General features: G+C 42.7%; 1 long non-coding RNA gene across 1 annotated transcript; it reads left to right on the plus strand.

Annotated features, from left to right (window-relative positions):
• The first annotated feature begins 458 nt into the window (after window positions 1-458).
• On the plus strand, window positions 459-17,262 carry LOC119087939. Its single transcript, XR_005091491.1, has 3 exons — window positions 459-787; window positions 909-957; window positions 15,709-17,262. It is a non-coding gene; the product is annotated as an uncharacterized LOC119087939 (long non-coding RNA).
• The last annotated feature ends 609 nt before the right edge of the window (window positions 17,263-17,871 follow it).

The following is a 17,871-nucleotide window of genomic DNA, read 5'->3' on the forward strand; positions in this document are numbered from 1 at the left end:
CTCACCTACGTAGTCCTGGCATGTATTCTGGCCAGCCAAAGTGAGTCAGGTAGCTTCTCTCACTCACTCCGTGGCTCTGTGGATTAAGTGCCTTGATGCTCAGGTTAGTGACATTTGACCTATTTCTGAGACTGGAGGTATAGTCTTCAAAAGTCACATGTAGAAGAAAGGTCATGTCCCAAGTGTCCAAAACAACAGAGAATGGATATTGAAGATTGTCTTAGGGTTTCTATTGCTGAAATGAAACACCATGACCAAAAGCACATTGGGGAGGGAAGGGTTTATCTGGCTTACACTTCAGCATTGCTGCTCATCACTGAAGGAAGTCAGGACAGGAACTCAAACAGGGCAGGTCCTGGAGTCAGGAGCTGATGCAGAGGCCATGGAGAAGTGCTGCTTACTGGCTTGCTGCCCCGGCTTGCTCAGCCTGCTTTTTTTTTTTTTTTTAATAGAACCCAGGATCACCAGCCCAGGGATGGCACCTCTCACCATGGACTGGGCCTTCTCCCATTGGTCACTAAATGAGAATATGCCCTACAGCTGGATCTCAAGAAGGCTCCTTCCTCTGATGACTCTAGCTGGTGTTAAGTTGACAATACAAAGATGACAACTAACAGATTGCTACTGCATGGAGACAAAGACGGAGGCAGAGTTAGCCTGTCCCCAGAGTCGCCCCGAGTGCTGAAGCCGTCTTTTGGTCAAGGCCAGCAGTGCATGTGCAAAATCTTTCTTGAGTTGAGAATGGCCCTGTTATATAGTGAAGTGAATCCCTGGCTGCAACAACAAGGTAAAGCTACTTTCCCCAGGCATGTGGGGTGTTCTTTGGGACATGGTTTGTAACCCCCAACTGTATGAGTACAAAGAAGATGTGTTCTAATGACTGCTCCTTTGTTGGAATTTACTGATAGGAAGCCAAACAGGAACACAGAAGAAGGGGTAAAGCCAGAGACTCTTCAGGTAGGCAGTGCCAGGCTGGAGTGGGGAGGATTGAAGGGGAGGGGAGGGGAGGGGAGGGGAGGGGAGGGGAGGGGAGGGGAGGAGAGGGACTACTACCCTCAGTGTTCCAATGGCATCTGTGATCGTATCCAGGCAGCCATTTGTGGGGAGGTCCCTCCTTTCTTTCTTCCTTTTCTCCTTTGTTTATCTAGTAAACATTTCCTGCCCCTCTTCTATCTGCTGGGAGGACCTTATGGTTTCTGACACACTGTTAGCAATCAATAAATATAACTGAGTGAACAATACCTGGGGAAATGACCCATTGTTTCACAGTTATAGGAAAAGCAAGCTTGAAATAATACCTCTGGTGTTGATGCTCCTGATATGAGCTTCTGTCATGGAGAAGCAGAGTGGTCCCTTGGCATCCCTGGGGAAGGTCCCAAGGCCCCCAAGGGTATCAGTGTCTGTATGCTCAAGTCTTTCACACAAATGGTGTAATACTGCATATAACCACTCTCATCCTCCATATCCTTTCAAGATCAAATGTTATATAAGCAATGGCATTGTGTTGCTTAGGGAGTAACAAGGGCAAACCTCTGCACATGCTCAGTGCACATGAACGTGGGAGAGTTTTCACAATTAGGTTGATTGGATTTCAGACAGAACCATCAGAGAGGGAGGATGACACACAGGCTAATACAGCCTTTTTGATTTGAATTGTAGGATAAAGATGATTAATGAAAATAATACTTCACAACAAGGCTTCCTGGATGCCCCCTGCTATTTTTCCTCTGTATCTATTATCTCATTTAACCTCTTACAGCAGCTTTATGGCTTACTCGTATTTATTATTCCATTTTATAGAAGACAGAATGAAGGTTCAGCAAGGTCAGCTTGTTTGACCTGGGCTGAGAGAGTCGGGGTTTCTCCAGAAGCCAGCAGATCTCCAGGTAGTGGGGGGAGGGGTTGGGTGAGCAAGGAGGGAGCAGACATAGGAGGACAAGAGTTTTCTAACTGTCCATCAGATAAATGGCTCATGTTAAAATGGACCAGGCAGTTTCAGAAGGGCTTTGGTTATCTTTCACTCTGTGTTCAGCAAAACACAGTTGGCGTCTTCTTCTCCTCAGGCACGCTGCTGGTCTCTGTGGCACTCCAGGTCTCCTTGCTGCTAGTTTGACATCCCATGCCAAGCAAGCTTGGGTTTGTGTCACACGAATTTTAAAAGGTCTTGTTAATAAAAATAAACCTGGAGTCAGGTACTGGGGTCAATGCTGAAAGATCAGAGAAGCAGAACAAGCCACAGCTACCTCACCTTGCCAGTTCCTCAGCTGATCCTGTTTCCTCAGACTGGAAGCCTCTGAATTCTTATCCAAATGGATCTCAACTGAACTGTGCTGCTCAAAAGCTGAAAGCTTAACCAGCTTTAGTTCCTGGTCCTCACACCTTAAATACCTTTCTGCTTCCTGCCATCACTTCCTGGGATTAAAGGCTCTTGTTACCATGCCTGGCTGTTTCCAGTGTGGCTTTGAACTCACAGAGATCCAGGCAGATCTCTGCCTCTGGAATGCTAGGATTAAAGGCGTGAGTGCCACCATTTTCTGGCCTCTGTATCTAGTGGCTGTTCTGTTCTCTAACCCCAGATAAGTTTATTAGGGTGCACAATACATTGATACACTATTACCACAGGTTTGACCTAGCTGTTTGTGACAACTGTAAGCTTCCACCATTTGCAATTGGCCCCTGTTTGAAGTGTTAATTCCATTGGGCAAGAATAAGATCACTATCACAAGTTTTGAGCCAAATTGGAAGCAAGTATTATAAAATACTGGCCAGGACAATGGACACTGGCTAGATCATACCTAGGATTCCCACAGAATGGCTGTAAATTACATTAGTTCCATCTATGCGTGTATAAAGGTAAACCCCACAAGATTATGTACTTTCTGCTTTTGTACAGCTGGGGGTATTGGTGAAATTATTTAGGCCACTCCACGTAGTTAAAAGGGAGGTTTATTTTGGGGGGTAACTTACAAATGAAGGGATAGTTTACAGGGTCTGGGAAAGGTATGGCACAGTTCGGCGGTGTTCTCTGGAGAACTCTGCTTGGTCTACCTCCAGGGTCCAGGGTCCAGGAACCAAGAGAGCCGGCACATCCGGATCTCAGGTCTTCAGGGTCCTCTCTTAGCCCCACCTTGTAAGCATGACAGTTACTGAAGCCTCAATGGGGGTTGAAACTTCCAGATCAAAGCTGGAATGGCTACCCACTACATCGGGGCAAGCATACATCCTGATATACCTCCTGCCTACATGTGATCAAGTACATCCTATGTAGCTGGGGCAACCAACCTGATTTTTACTTACTTGAAAATACACAGCTTGTTATCTTACATGAATAGCTCCAGCATTCCAGCCTTACAGGTTAGAGGCAATTTTGTTTTATGGGTTTCTTAAGCACAGTAATTAAAATTAAAATATAACTTTAACTCTTACATTCCCTACGTGAGTTGTATCTTGAGTCAAATCCTTGACTCTGTTTTGGATACCTGTGTATATTGAGATCTAATAGCCATCATCTTAATGGTAACCAGATGGGAATTTATGTATCCACTTAAGTCATTAATGATTAGCAGAAGCAGAAAGGCCAAAGACCCTGTGATGGCTGATATCAGAGTTACTATGAGAATAGGAACTAGTCTTTTATTTTGAGTCCCCTTTTTTCTGCAATGGTTTTTTTTCCAGTAATCAATGATTTCTATGGTGGTTTGAAAGAAAATGCCCCATAGGCCCATGGGGGTGGTACTATTGGGAAGTGTGGCCTCGTTGGAGGAAGTGCATCACTAGTGGTGACCTTTGGGGCTTCAGATGCTCAATCTAGGCTCAGTGTGTCACACAGTCTCTGCTTGCTGCCTTCAGATCTGGATATAGAACTTTCAGCTACCTCTCTAGCACCATATCTGTCTGCTTCCCACTACATTTCCCACCATAACGACAATGGACTGAACCCCTGAACTGTAAGCCAGCCCCAATTAAACGTTTTCCTTTGTAAGAGTTACCATTGTCATGGTATCTCTTCATAGCAATAGAAACTCCAACTAAGACAATTCCAAAGTGGTTTTGTACAGAAACAACACTTTTCTCTTAAAGCCATTCAAAAACCACCTTGTTCTATATAAAGCAGGTCAAGTGCCCTGTAATATTGTAACTTCAGTTACTAAATCTACCTATTGATCTGAGTCTACTTGGTTTTAATAGGTACTCCCCCTGGTATGCCAATAGGTACTATAGGTAGCCACCCCCCCCCCATGACAGGGACTTTCCTTTTGACCTCACACTCCAGCCTGTTTATAGAGGATAAGGGCGCTATATACTCTTCTGTAACTACTTCCTGCTGAAATTAGGACATCACTGTCAGGACCCAGGAGGGCTTGAATGCTAGCCAAAAGCTAGGAGGGGGTTCAGGCAATGGGGCATTCATCAGAAGCATCTGGTTTGCTGATGCAGCTGAAGAGACAGAGAGCCTTCACATCAGCTGGATTGATTCAAATAAGCTTTCAGCAAGTTCAGAGCCCATAGCCATTTGGAACAGTTTGTAGTTAGCAGCTAATTCCTGGATGGTATCTGTCAGCCAAGTGGGAATCTGCTGAGACAGATATAGACTAGGAACAGAAGTTAAAGTTTAGAACCTAAAGGAAAATCTTACATTTGGAACTTTTCGTCCCATAGTCCTGGTGGTTGGGGAAAGGAGGATGCCCAAGACCAGGGGAGAGGGGAAGGAGAGGGGGAGAGAGGGAGAGAGGGAGAGAGGGGGAGGGAGAGAGAGGGAGAGAGGGAGAGAGGGGGAGGGAGGGGGGGGAAGAGGAGAGAGAGGGCACCCTCAGAAATAGGCAGGTGGTGAAACTTAGGCTGTACTTATCAGGAGTCTGTTTAACTTGTGGGAAGCAGAACCAAGTCTTATAACTCCCTGAAGCATACATGAATTTATTAGTTTTAAAAAAGAGATTAAAGTTTTAGATATATAAGTATTACCACTGTTTGTAATATGTACTAAAATCCACATTGTAGACAAAGCAGCAAACAGGTGAATTTAAAACAGCTGGAATAGCCTCATGCCTTCAAATCATAGCAAAAGCTATGGCTTTAGGTTAAAAAGCATGAACATTCTTTTCTCTGTCCAGAGGCATGGGGTAATATATACTGGACAGAGATGTCTTTAGCCTGATGAGAAGCACCTTTAAGTCTATACTTAGAAGACAACCAAAGAAAGTTTGAAATCTTGAGCTTGTGAGTGATAATAGTAGTCTCTGCTCTATCAGCTTATCAGAACTCCATTGATCAATGTTAAAACTCTGAACCTTTGAAATCTTAGTGTAACAATAGCATAGAGGGGAGAAGAAATCTGAAACATTTTCACTACCTTAAATCACTTTCTTATACCTTTAAAACTTGTATTTACATACCTTAAAACACTCTCTGAGACCCTCAGAAATTACTTAAGCTTTCACATCCTCAAACTTTTACATACCTTAGAATACTTTCTTAGACCCTCAAGAATTTACATAAACTGAAAACCTTTTTTATCTAAAACCTTTCTTTCCATATGATCATTTACCAGAGACATGAGTAGTTATTCCTGAGAACAATTATTACAACACATTTTTAAAAGGAACAGTAAAAAGTTACATCTGAAACCTGTTTATTCTTTAATATGAAGTCTGTTAACCAGGCAAACCTGTCTGACTTTCTTGGCAGGAGACCTGGTAGCTCTAGTAAAAGCAAGGCCTAACTTCTACATATAAAATGAAGTAACAAGGTAGCTGCAGCATTGTGGGTAGGAGCTGCTTGTCTGCTGCTGTTAAACTGACAAAGTTACAATTAGTCTAGCCGTCAATGCCATCAGAGATTGAGAAGGCTAATTTTTTGTTTGTTTTTGTTTTTGTTTTTTGAGACAGGGTTTCTCTGTGTAGCTTTGCGCCTTTCCTGGAACTCACTTGGTAGCCCAGGCTGGCCTCGAACTCACAGAGATCTGCCTGGCTCTATTACAGCAGGAAGTATAATCCAAATGACCTATGTATTAGTTAAATGACAGAGACTTACCCAGTACCTAGATGGTTGTCCTAGGTTCCCATGGTTTTGATGGCTTTGCTGGGGGCAGTGGTAAGTCTGTCTGTCCTACAAGACAGCACTTAATCTTCAGCTGCCACACAGAGCAGCTCAGCCTTCAGCTGTCAGACCCGGTTCTGATTTTCCTGTGGAGAAGAAACTTTGAAAAACTGACCTTACTTTGACCAGGCAGAGTAGAGCAGCCAACCCAAAAGTGTCCACAGCTTGAGCAGAGCCCTGGGCAGGCAAAGCATGGGGCAGTTTAGTCCAGTGGTTAGCATTACCACAATCCAGGTGGAGTCATGGTGTTCCATCTGTCTTCTTTGGAGACCTTAAGGTTCATGCTAGGAGTGGGTGTTTCTCTCTATAATGGGAAGCTTTTTATTAAACACTTTAAATGCCACATTTAATAGATCTCTGAAGAATTTGAGGACCATAATCTACTAAGTGTACCTGATTTTAAACAAACTTTACTTGTTTTTAGTTACTTGCTTCAGACTTAACCTTGAAAACATATACAGGAGGCTAAGTAAAGCTTATTCCTGTAATTAATTATATTTGAAATTAGCATGACTATGAGTATAGTTCTGAATACATGAAAAAATTTAATCATGTATGATGCGGCTGACCATTAACTTTCATGTCTTAATCATCTTTAACAATTTATAATAAGTTAGTAGCTTTTATAAGACCAGCATTTGCAGCTTTCTCTCTGTTAAGTTTGAGCCCTACAAAAATATCAATTTCTGAATTGAAGGTCTTTTAGTATCAAAATAAAACTTTAAATCATAAATACAGTCCATAGGGAGACTGTCAATTTTACTTTCCTGGTCCTTTAATAGTGCACAATTATAGAATATTGTAATTCTTTGTATGACTTAGTTTATCAAAATGGTTAAAGCTTAACAAAGTTAACAGAAATAAAGAGGTTAGACATATATTCTTAAGTCAATCTCCATTAGCCTCAGTAGACCTTAGGGAAGGAGAGAGCATCAATAGGCTCTTTGCCAGAATGCTTAGGTCATTGCCTCGCTGCATCATGAGAGGGGGGTATCCCAATCTCTGTTGTTTAATAGTCAGTGCTCATAGCTGTAGCCCTAATTCTTTAGCCTTTTATTTATTTATTTTTTAAGATTACATATTAATGAAGACATCAGAATATAAAACATTTTATAAACTTAAAATGTCCCAGAGCCTCATAAATTTAAATATTTTTAAAAGCTATTCTTTAAAATTCCAAAATTTTCTCTTAAGGAATGTAGTGGGATGGTCCTTCTGTATGCTGTGAATATGTGTTGCTCTCATTGGTTAATAAAAATCTGACAGGCAGGTAGCTGGGCAGGAAGTTAGGCAGAAAAGCCAGACTAAGAATGCTGGGAAGGAGAAGGGCAGAGTCAGGAGTCACCAGAAAGACACAGAGGAAGCAAGATGAGAATGTTATACCGAGAAAAGGTAGCAAGTCATGTGGCTAAACATAGATAAGAACTATGGGTTAATTTAAGTATAAGAGGTAGTTAGTAATAAGCCTGAGCTACCGGCCAATCATTTATAAGTAATATTAAGCCTCCAAGTCAATTATCTGGGAAGCAGCTGCTGGGTATTTGGGAGTTGCTGGTGGGACATAAACTTCTGCCTATAAGAGAAGTTTAAAATCTCTCAATGGTGGGTTCCTGCAATATCAAAAATAAAGTACCCCTTTAAAAGTACCATTTTTTTTTTCTTCAAGAGAGAAGAAATAGGACACAGCCACAGTCTGGACAAGGCAAACCAAGCTTCCACAGTGCAAACAACCCAGTACTGGGGTTCACTCACAATCCTCTGTGCTTCCCCAAGGGGTTTGGGTCACCTCTCTGGCTCTGGCCTTGGAAGCATACACAGCCTGTTTTCCAGGGCCCAGTCGGCTCCATATCATTGCAGCTGGTGTTTCTGGTGACTATCACATGACACTGGCATCTCCAAAACTGCTGGGGTTCCCCATTGTGACTGGGCTCTGTTTAGCAACTCTAGACCTGATACAAAGTGCCAAGTTTCAGCTGCTCTTCCTGACCCTTCATGTTGGGAATGTTGTTCTGTATCTTGTGAATGTGTGTTGCTTTGATTGGTTGATAAGTAAAATGCTGATTGGCCAGTAGTCAGGAAGGAAGTACAAATGGGATAAACAGACAAGGAGAATTCTGGGAAGAGGAAGGCTGAGTCAGGAGTCACCAGCCAGACACAGAGGAAGCAAGATGAGAAGGCAGAACTGAGAAAAGGTACCAAGCCATGTGGCTAAACATAAATAAGAATTATGGGTTAATTTAGGTGTAAGAACTAGTCAGTAATAAGCCTGAGCTAATGGATATAAGCCTCTGTGTATTCATCTGGGTCTGAGCAACTGCAGGACCACGGGGCCGTGGGAGCCAGGTGGGACCAGAAAAACTTCAACTACACCTTCATGCCTTTAAAACCAATACTATTTGGGTGACTCTTACATTACAAAGTTTGGCTGCCAGGATAAGGAACATTCTTGTGTATGAATGCATGGAGGTGCAGCTTTTATACCTTACTAAACAAGCATTGTTTTAAAATCTTATCTTTCATAAACCTTGTTTTTGTGGCTTTACTTTCAGGACAGGAATTATCATACAAAAATCCATCCTAATTGAAAATACCTCGGAGACCTGTTATTGTCTCCTTGGTTGGCTTGTGGTCACCTTTAATCAAGATGGAGGTAAAGTCACCTGATATCCATCCGCTCCAATTTTAGCAAAGATTGCTACCAGCCTTGGGTTGGCCTCCATTCCAATGGGGGACAGAAGCTAAGATGCAAGCTATATGTTGCTTGTATCCCAAGATGGCATCATGCCACATGCTTCCTTTAAGATGACTTATGTATAGATTTTTAACTACCAACCTCCTGTGTTACAAGTTTTAAGTTAACTTTGTTATCACAGATATTACAGATTTTTAAGCATACCCACTAAACTTACAAATCTTGAGATACAAAAAGTGCACATAATTCACATAATAGCCTTACAAATCTTAAGATAAGATTTATATCTTAGCAAAAGTTTTAGACAGTTAAATAAAACCAACAGTTTTATTTTTGTTTGTTTTTTGTGTTTGGCTGTTTTTCCTTGTTCTCTTTACCCTGTTATAGAGTAAGGTGGGCTGTCTGTCACAGGTCATGGAGGAAACTTACATAAGCATGCTTGAGTCTAGAGAAAGTGAGCCATAACCCAATTCTAGAGCCAGTTTTTTGATAAAGTAGAATAGCATAAAACAACTTTAATATTATCCACACTCAAAGACATTTAAATCCCTCCTAAACTGAACCCAGTGACCAGAAAGCTCAGATATAAATTCTGAGCCCTGGCCATCAAAGCAGCCATGGCAAGAGATGTTGTCTGTCATGGTTGGCAGGCTGGCAGCAGCAGAGACAGCAGAAACAAAACCAATAAACACAGAACACAAAAAGCTCACACAGCCAAAGGCGACCAGTCAGAAACAGAACATGCTGTGGCCACCCTTCAACTGGCCATCGTTCACATTCAGTTGAGTCTGACCCACATCCATCTCAGTTCCCATGTTTGCCGTAAACCTTACAGACACAATGGAAAACACAGACCCAAACAGACAGACCAGGTGGATAATGTCTTGCTTCTTCCCCAATGGAAGAGTATTTGGGTCCTGTCAATGCATGACAAGCAGTAGGGAGGGGCTTTGAGTTTGGCGTCTCCTCTGGTTAGGGATGACAGAAGAGAAGCTCTCTAGCTGGGTTACCAGCGAAGGAGGAAGGTCAGCTTATTGCTTCTCAGCCTCTGTGAGCTAACAGGTTTTCACCCCAGTATCTGACTCTCAAGTCTTTATTGGTAAAATAGAATGACAGAGACTTTGATAAACAAACAAACAAACAAACAAACAAAACCCACTACATTTGGCTGCAGAGGCACAGGCAATTCTTGCTGGATGATAAAGTCCCAAAGGGCCTTGATCTGAGCAATGGGGAAGTAGCTGAAATAACAGTAGATTCAGGCACGGCTGCTGTGACAATGTAAAACAATAGCAACCAACCTTGTTTACTGAAGTGAAAACACATGGCTTGTTACTGTACATGAACAACACCCGCCAGCATCCCAGAAAGTTACCTGTCCTTGGGCAAGTGGAACTTAAAGGTTAGAGGCATTTTTGTTTTCTAGATCTCTTAAACACAGCAATTAAAACTTAAAACTTTAGCCCTTACAGAAGCAAGCAGAGGTTGCCATGTGCAAATAATAGAACTTTGGTTGCAAATAGAAGTTATGGAGTGCTTTAGACTTCTGCTGCCATCGTAACAAATTGAATGGCTTCAAATATAAATGTATAATTTCACAGTACAGGAGACCAGTTGGAATGGAAGGCAAAGGGCAAGAACCATGATTTCTGGAGCTGTTAGCTTCCCATGTCAATCACAAGACAACCCACAATATTTTTCTGCTGGGTAGGTTGATAGGTATGAACTCTAATCTCTCCCTTGCTTGATGGCCTCTCCTCTTCTCAGCTAGGAGGATGGTGTGTGGCCTGGCGCTTATAGAGCCCACTTTCTCAGGCAGATCTTTCTCTGGAGGAGGCTATCCTTGATCATTATGGTCCCCAAACAGCTTTAGCTCAAGATCTAGATTGATCTAGAATTTGTTCTGCTGAATGCATGATGGCATATTGCTTTGTCTCTTAAACAGATACTCTCTCTGGCCCGAGGTTTTGTTCTTAGAGGCTGCTGAGAGTGTGTGCATAGGCATTTGCTACAAACCCAGCTAGAAATGGCCACAACCTGCTCTGTAAGAACGACCTCATCGCTGACTTTGTCAGCGTCTTTCTCTTTGTATTCTTATTTTATTCAGCTTTAATTTACTCCTCTGGAAAGACTATCAGTATGTGGCAAAGGGAAGCAGTTCTGTGGTCCACATGTCTGGATCTGAATCCAGGATCTGTGACCTTGGCAAGCTCTTGAGTCTAGCTGTCTCAGATTTCCTCATCTGTAATCAGAACCATCTAAAAGAAATGCACAAAATGAGAAAAACATACCTAAGTATTTATAGCAGTTCCTGCTATGGAGCTGGTATTTATTCCATTTGTGGTGATTATCATGACTGGGATATTTGAATGCTTTTCTTGATGTGAACTCTGCTGTTTATTTGGCAATGGAAGGAATATGTGATTATTTCAGTCACTCCTCCCTTCATTCCCTTACACATCTAAAACACCTGCACTGGCAGGGACAGAGCTGGATGCCGGGAGCTGGGGACGGGCAACAAGAGCTTCCTCAAATTCAGAGCTGATAGCCCAAAGGGGATACAGATGGCAAAAAGATAACACACAGGTGCTTAGTGATGACGTGGAGAATTTCTGCGAGGGAGGCATGCTGAGATCTGTGACAGTGCTAGGAGCTTCAGCTGGCAGGTCATGGACCTGGTGTCGGGTCTGCTGCTACGTTGTTCCTGGAACAAGCAGGTGTCACATGGCATTTGCCCCTGGACCCAACAGAGTGGCCAGCACACACCAGTTCAGAGCACTGAAGGATGTTCCTGTAGATATCATAATGCACAAACCTGCTTAGTACACCCTCCTGCCACGGCTCCACAAACATTTCACAAGGAGCAGGAGAGATGAGAGGCAGTGCTGAGGAGGGCTGGTAAAGTCCTTCCTGCCCAGCCATGCTTTCAGTTTTCTGCACTGGACCTCACAAAGCTGGCAAGTCAAGAATAGCTCTCTGTGTTTAGAAGTTACGATACGTTTGAAATCCCTCGTGGATCAAAGAAATAATTGCCCTGGAAAGCCTTCTATGTGGAAGACCAGGGAATGCACATGAACACTTGTGAGATCATTTCCAAAAATGACATCGAAAATCTTGATAATTCTAAAATAATTTGAAAGGAGGAGTCAATGTTAAGAAGTCCTGATCTCAAGAAGACATCAGATTCCAACAAAGATACCATAATTCCCAAAGGTAATATGAAGGGAGCAATTAGCTGATGAGGATATCACAGACCAAAGTGATGATAGCAGGCAGAAATCCTACACAAAATGTTAGGAAGTAGCTCCTCCAGTGAGCAAGTTGGGTTTGTTTTAGAAATAAAAATTGAGTTAAGAAGAAAATAAATTAGTATAACAATCTGTATAGACAGATTAAAGGTGGACTTGCCAATTTACAAAAAAAGTTTAATCTTATTTTATTTATTTATTTATTTATTTATTTATTTATTTATTTATTTATTTATTTATTTATGTGTGTGTCAGAAGGCATCAGATTCTGTGGAGCTGGAGTTACAGGAAGCTGTGAGTTGCCTAACATGGGTGCTGGGAACTGAACTGTGGACCTCTGGAAGAGAAGCAAGTGCTCTTTACTGCTGAACCATCTCTCCAGACCAGGACTTGTAATTTTTATATTTGAAGAAGCATTTTCTAGTATTTAGCAATATTAATTTAAGAATAGGAGAGGAACATTACCTATAAGTATCTTGTCAGTGTTTATGCCCAGTGCTGTTTCCTTTGAGATGATAAAAATGGCAGAGATATCTATGTTCTCCAGTGTGGTGCTGAACATTTGAGCCTATACAAAAAAGAGCATGAAGGAAATGGACCAATATTCACACAAAAAGAAATGTATAGGGATTCCTTGTTACTTAGAAGAACTTCTCAATAACAAATCATTAGAATAAAGAAATGTAAGCAAATTTTCTTGACAGATGATTGATACACATATCACCTCTTTTAATAAAGCAGTGGACATTGAGAGTCATGTCAAAATAAGTGTACTACAAAATTTGTAAAACTTTTATAGAGAAGACTGGACAGCACTATTAAAGCATGTCAGCAAATTCTGCTCAATAGGGTTGTGTCCCTTCCTGAGAGCTGTTAGGATAAAGCGCTCTAGATGGATGAAACGCACAAGCTTATTCTCCCATGGTTCTGGGAGCTGGGGTCCTGAAGTGGCCACAAGGCCAAGTTAGTCAAGAAATTCTGTTCTGGATATGATCTTGTCTCTTCCTATCGATGATTTCTGGAAGCAGCTGCCAACTTAGAGTTTTTTGGCTGTGGCTGGTTGTCTCTAGTCTCTGCCTTCAGTTTCCCATGGATTTCTTCTCCTTCACCTTCATATTTTATAGGCAGTAGTTAGATTGGATTAGGGCCTGCTCTGCGTCAGTGACCCATTTCCAAATAGGGCCACATTCGGGACAGTAGAAGTTAATAGTCAATGCATCTTAGAGGAACCTATGATTATGGATAAACATAATGTCTATGGGCATCTCTCATATGTGACATGCCAGTGGTTGGATAGCTTTTACAATGCCATTTTCACCAAAAATTCTGGCAGGGTTTATTTTATAATGTATATCAAAGATAAATACTAGAAACAGCCAATGTAATATTTATGAAGAAGATAATCTTCATGCTTTCCAAGAAGCAGAGACACTGTGGAATGAGAGAAGCTTACTTGAAATAATAAAATGAATGAAATACATAAACCAGGAGTAGTTCCATAGAAACTTGAAGTTTTTATTTTTTAGAGAATTATTTTAATCATGTCTGTATGTGTGTCTTTGTGTGTGGGTGTTCATATGAAAGTGGCTGCCCTTGAATCCAGGAGAAGATAGAGCCATCCAATGTGGGTGCTAGTACCCAAACTCAGGTCCTCTGCAATAAATATTTATTTTTGACAGATAGCATTGGACAACCATGGAAAACTGGACTATTCAGTAAGCAGTGTGCATACTGAGTGCATATAGAAAAAACTGAAATTGAATCCCACCCTCATACTATGTCAAAGATAAGTGGCATGCCAGCCGGGGTTTGCAGGAGCAATGCAAACCATTGAATACTAAAGGAGCGGAGTGTCTGTTACCTCAGAGGTCAGAGAAGACTTCTGAAATGAGCTATGGAGAGCACACAGAACCATCAGCCACCTTTGCCACTTTAAATTTCTGCATTAAGCCATCAAATGTGTTTGTTCCGATTTCCCTCTTTCACTACTTTATAAATTCTGGGATCCTGGTAGAGATGGAAATTTTGGAATGGAAGTCTCCTATGCAGTCTGGCAGATACATATCTAGAAAAATGCTCACTTTTTGTAGTCTTCTGAAGGAGACTTACCTGGAACACTGGGAAAGGGAAAGCTGAGGAAAGGAGGTGGGTGGAAGTGAGTGATTGTAGCTGAGGGGAGCAAGCTCAGAAGCTCTGAGAACCACAGCGTGGCCATTTGGAAGTGTCCAATGCAGGGTGAAGTGAAGAGAGCTGAGGAGAGGCCACGGTCAAGAGGAATGTGACAAGGCCATGTCCTGCAAGGCTGTATCTAACACTTAAGCTCCAGTCCAGGATGATGGGGAGACCTTTCTAATATATAAATCGAGGGGTTACATGGTCGGATGGGAAATTTCCAAACATCCCAGGGACCTGGAAACAGTGAAAGCATGAGTGTATGTGGGAAGGGCGTGTTCATCCATGTCTCCATTTCCACCCTATCTCATCAAATCCCATCCCATCCCACCCTACACATTCTCACCTCACCCCATCCTGCCTCACCTCAGTCCCCAACCTCATCTCATCCCACCCATTCCATCTCTTCCTGTCCTATTCTGCCCAGTCCTACCCCACTCTTCTACAGCCTGTTCCATCCTACCCCACTCCATTTACTCCACCATCTCACCCCGCCTCAGTCCTTTGTACTCCCTTTACAATTTTGCTTAATGCTTTTTCCCAGCAACATTTAAGCTAGGGAAGTGAGGAAGCTTTAAAAAATTATATAGTGTAATAGTAACAATGACAGTAGATTTTTTTTCTTTGAGACAGGGTATCACTATGGAGCCCTGGAAGTCCTAGAATTTACTATATAGATCAGGATAATCTTGAATTTATAGAGATTCATTTGCCTTTGACTCCTGAGAGCTGGGATTAAAGACATGCATCATCGGCCGGGCAGTGGCGGCACACGCCTTTAATCCCAGCACTCGGGAGGAAGAGGCAGGCGGATCTCTGTGAGTTCGAGGTCAGCCTGGGCTACCAAGTGAGCTCCAGGAAAGGCGCAAAACTACGCAGAGAAACCCTGTCTCGAAAAACCAAAAAAAAAAAAAAAAAAAGACATGCATCATCATGCCAGGCTGGATAGTAAATATTTAACACAAGTCAGTAATGGTTATAAATTCATAATCCATTTAATTTCCTGTCTCTCTCCTGAGGCTGCTACTTCAGATCTTTGTTTATTTTTTATTTTTTATTTTTTTGGTTTTTTGAGACAGGGTTTCTCTGTGTAGCTTTGCGCCTTTCCTGGAACTCACTTGGTAGCCCAGGCTGGCCTTGAACTCACAGAGATCCGCCTGGCTCTGCCTCCCGAGTGCTGGGATTAAAGGAGTGCGCCACCACCGCCCGGCTTATTTTTTATTTTTAAAGATTTATTTTATTTATAATTTTTTTTGTGTGTGTGTGTGTGTGTGTGGTGTGTGTCTGTGTGTGTGCATATGTGTGCCAGTGCTTATGGAGGCTGGAGGTATCAGCGCCTGCTGGAGCTACAGGTGGCTGTGAGCTGCTCAGTGTGGGTGCTGAGAACTGAACTTAGGTCCTGTGCAGGAGAAGTGTTTGCTAGTAACTGCTGAGCCATCCTTCCAGCCCACAGACCCTTCTTTTAAAGAAGAAAAACCATTGACTTGTCCCACTTTCCAGGAGCTGGAACTGAACCTTGCGCTTGTCCTGAGTCTTTGTTCTGAGCTGCTACACTAAGTTGGCCAGAATAAGAAGAATTAACAGGATAGTGGATACCCCAGCAAACTATTTTCAAACTCAATAAGACCCAGCGAACACAAAGTGCTACCATATAGCCACAGAAGTGATGGGGAGGAGAAGAGGCGGTGCTCAGCGTGGTACCAACACGCTGCTCTCATCCACACACACGCAGGCCAGAGGCATCTGACTCCACAATGTGACCAGCTACCTCATGCTCTCACCTCCAGTTCTGCTCTGTCATAATGAACGATGTCTTCAAACTGTCAATCACTATAAACCCCTCCTTCCTCAAGTTGCTCTTGTCAGCCACAGCAACAAGAAAAGCAGAGACTGCAGCCGGCATCCATCTCTTCACACCATTTTGGTATGCTCTGGGTGTGGGTTGGACACGGAGGCCAATGCTGACCTTGAACAGCACCATGGCCACGTTTTAGACATTGTGTAACAGAAGTGTCACACATTGTTTGGGCAGAGGCTTCCCAGGGCCTTAGGAGACTTTCTCTTTGGGAGAGTGAGTTCAGCCTGCTTCCCAGGAATTGAGGGTCTGTTTGTGCTCACAGCACTACATTGCAGACTCCACACCTGTTGGGTGCCCACATAGCATCCGTGAGGACTGAGAAGGCTGGGGTAGGGGTCCCTTTGAGAAGCTCATGGCTATGGTGGCTGCAGGAGGAGAAGGTACATTGTGAACCCAAGAGTGGGGTGTTCTTGAGGTCACTGTTTTTTAGCACATGCTTTATCAGCGTAGCTTTGTTTTCTTCTATCCACTGTCATTAGGGTTGTGGCAGCGTCCATTCTATGAAATGCTTCTGGTTAGTGCTGGCATCAACCACACCATCTGTCATGATTCCAGATGCACAAGGTCACTGCGGGCAGCCAAAAGCTGAGAAATGGAGGGCCAGAGAACACAGAAATAAATGCACCCAGCAGTGTCAGCTCACTTCCACTGGCTGGGTCTGTGGAAGTACAGGCAGCCTCGTCTCTCAGCCTGTGTGACCCACACAGCAGAATGGGTGACCACTGCTGTTAGGCGTTTCTCCTGTGTTGACTGGGGCTTCGAGCTCAGCTACGTCCAGTCCTACGATAAGTCAGGTGAGCTGCTGACCACTGCAGCCTGACAGTGGATGCCTCCCACAGCAGTTATTCCAGTACGAAAGAAACAAAGCACCAGACTGTGGGTGAGGGAAGTAGAACTGACTGGCTTCTGTCTGGCTTGATTGGGTTCTTGATAGTGCCTCATATACACCTTGTAATTTGTAAAGCCTGTTAGTATATTTCATTTGTTTCTCTGAAAATTTACAGAGAGTATTAAAAAAATTGTTAATAATGATATCCTTTAAAGAGAAAGGGTATGGGGACTTTTACATGGAACTTAAATTTTTATTTTTCCAATTCCAAATTCCAAAGGTTTAAGAATACACGTGGAGAAAGAAGAATAAAGAAAACGGGGCAGAGACTGGAGAGATGCTCAGCAGTTTTGAGCACTACCCGCTCTTGCAGAGGACCCGGGTTCAATTGCCAGTGCCTACTTGGCAGCTCACAACTGTCTGTAACTCCAGTTCCCAGGCATCTGATGCCCTCTCCAGCCTCTGCAGAAACTGCACACACATGATACACATACAAACAGACACATATACACATAGATAAAGAAAAAGACAGCGGGACAAATGTAAATAATTAAGAATCTGGTTAACGACATGCATTATTCTCTCCTCTACCCCCTACCCTTTTAAAATCCTTTTGAGACATACTCTCAGTCTCCTGCCTCAGCCTGTGCAGTACTGTGAGCCTGAGTACCACTGTGAGTCTTTTGTATAATGTTGACATCCTTCCAAGTTTAAGATTATTTTGGAATAAAAAGTTAAAATGATGGACTTAAGTGATCAAAAGTGTGTCATTCTTGAACAGTGTTTAAAAGGGGCAATTACAAAAAATTTACTTGGGCCTTACTTCCAAACTTGAGAAATGTGAAGCCTTCAGGCTTTGAAAGAGTCTCTTGTCCAGTTTGAGCACGGTATGACAGTGTGTTCAACACAGATCTTACCGAAATACAAAACTAAGCAAATTCCTTATTTTGTTGTGTGTGTGTGTAGGCACTCACAG

This window comes from Peromyscus leucopus, chromosome 5 (assembly GCF_004664715.2).
Source record: "Peromyscus leucopus breed LL Stock chromosome 5, UCI_PerLeu_2.1, whole genome shotgun sequence".
Taxonomy (NCBI): Eukaryota; Metazoa; Chordata; class Mammalia; order Rodentia; family Cricetidae; genus Peromyscus; species Peromyscus leucopus.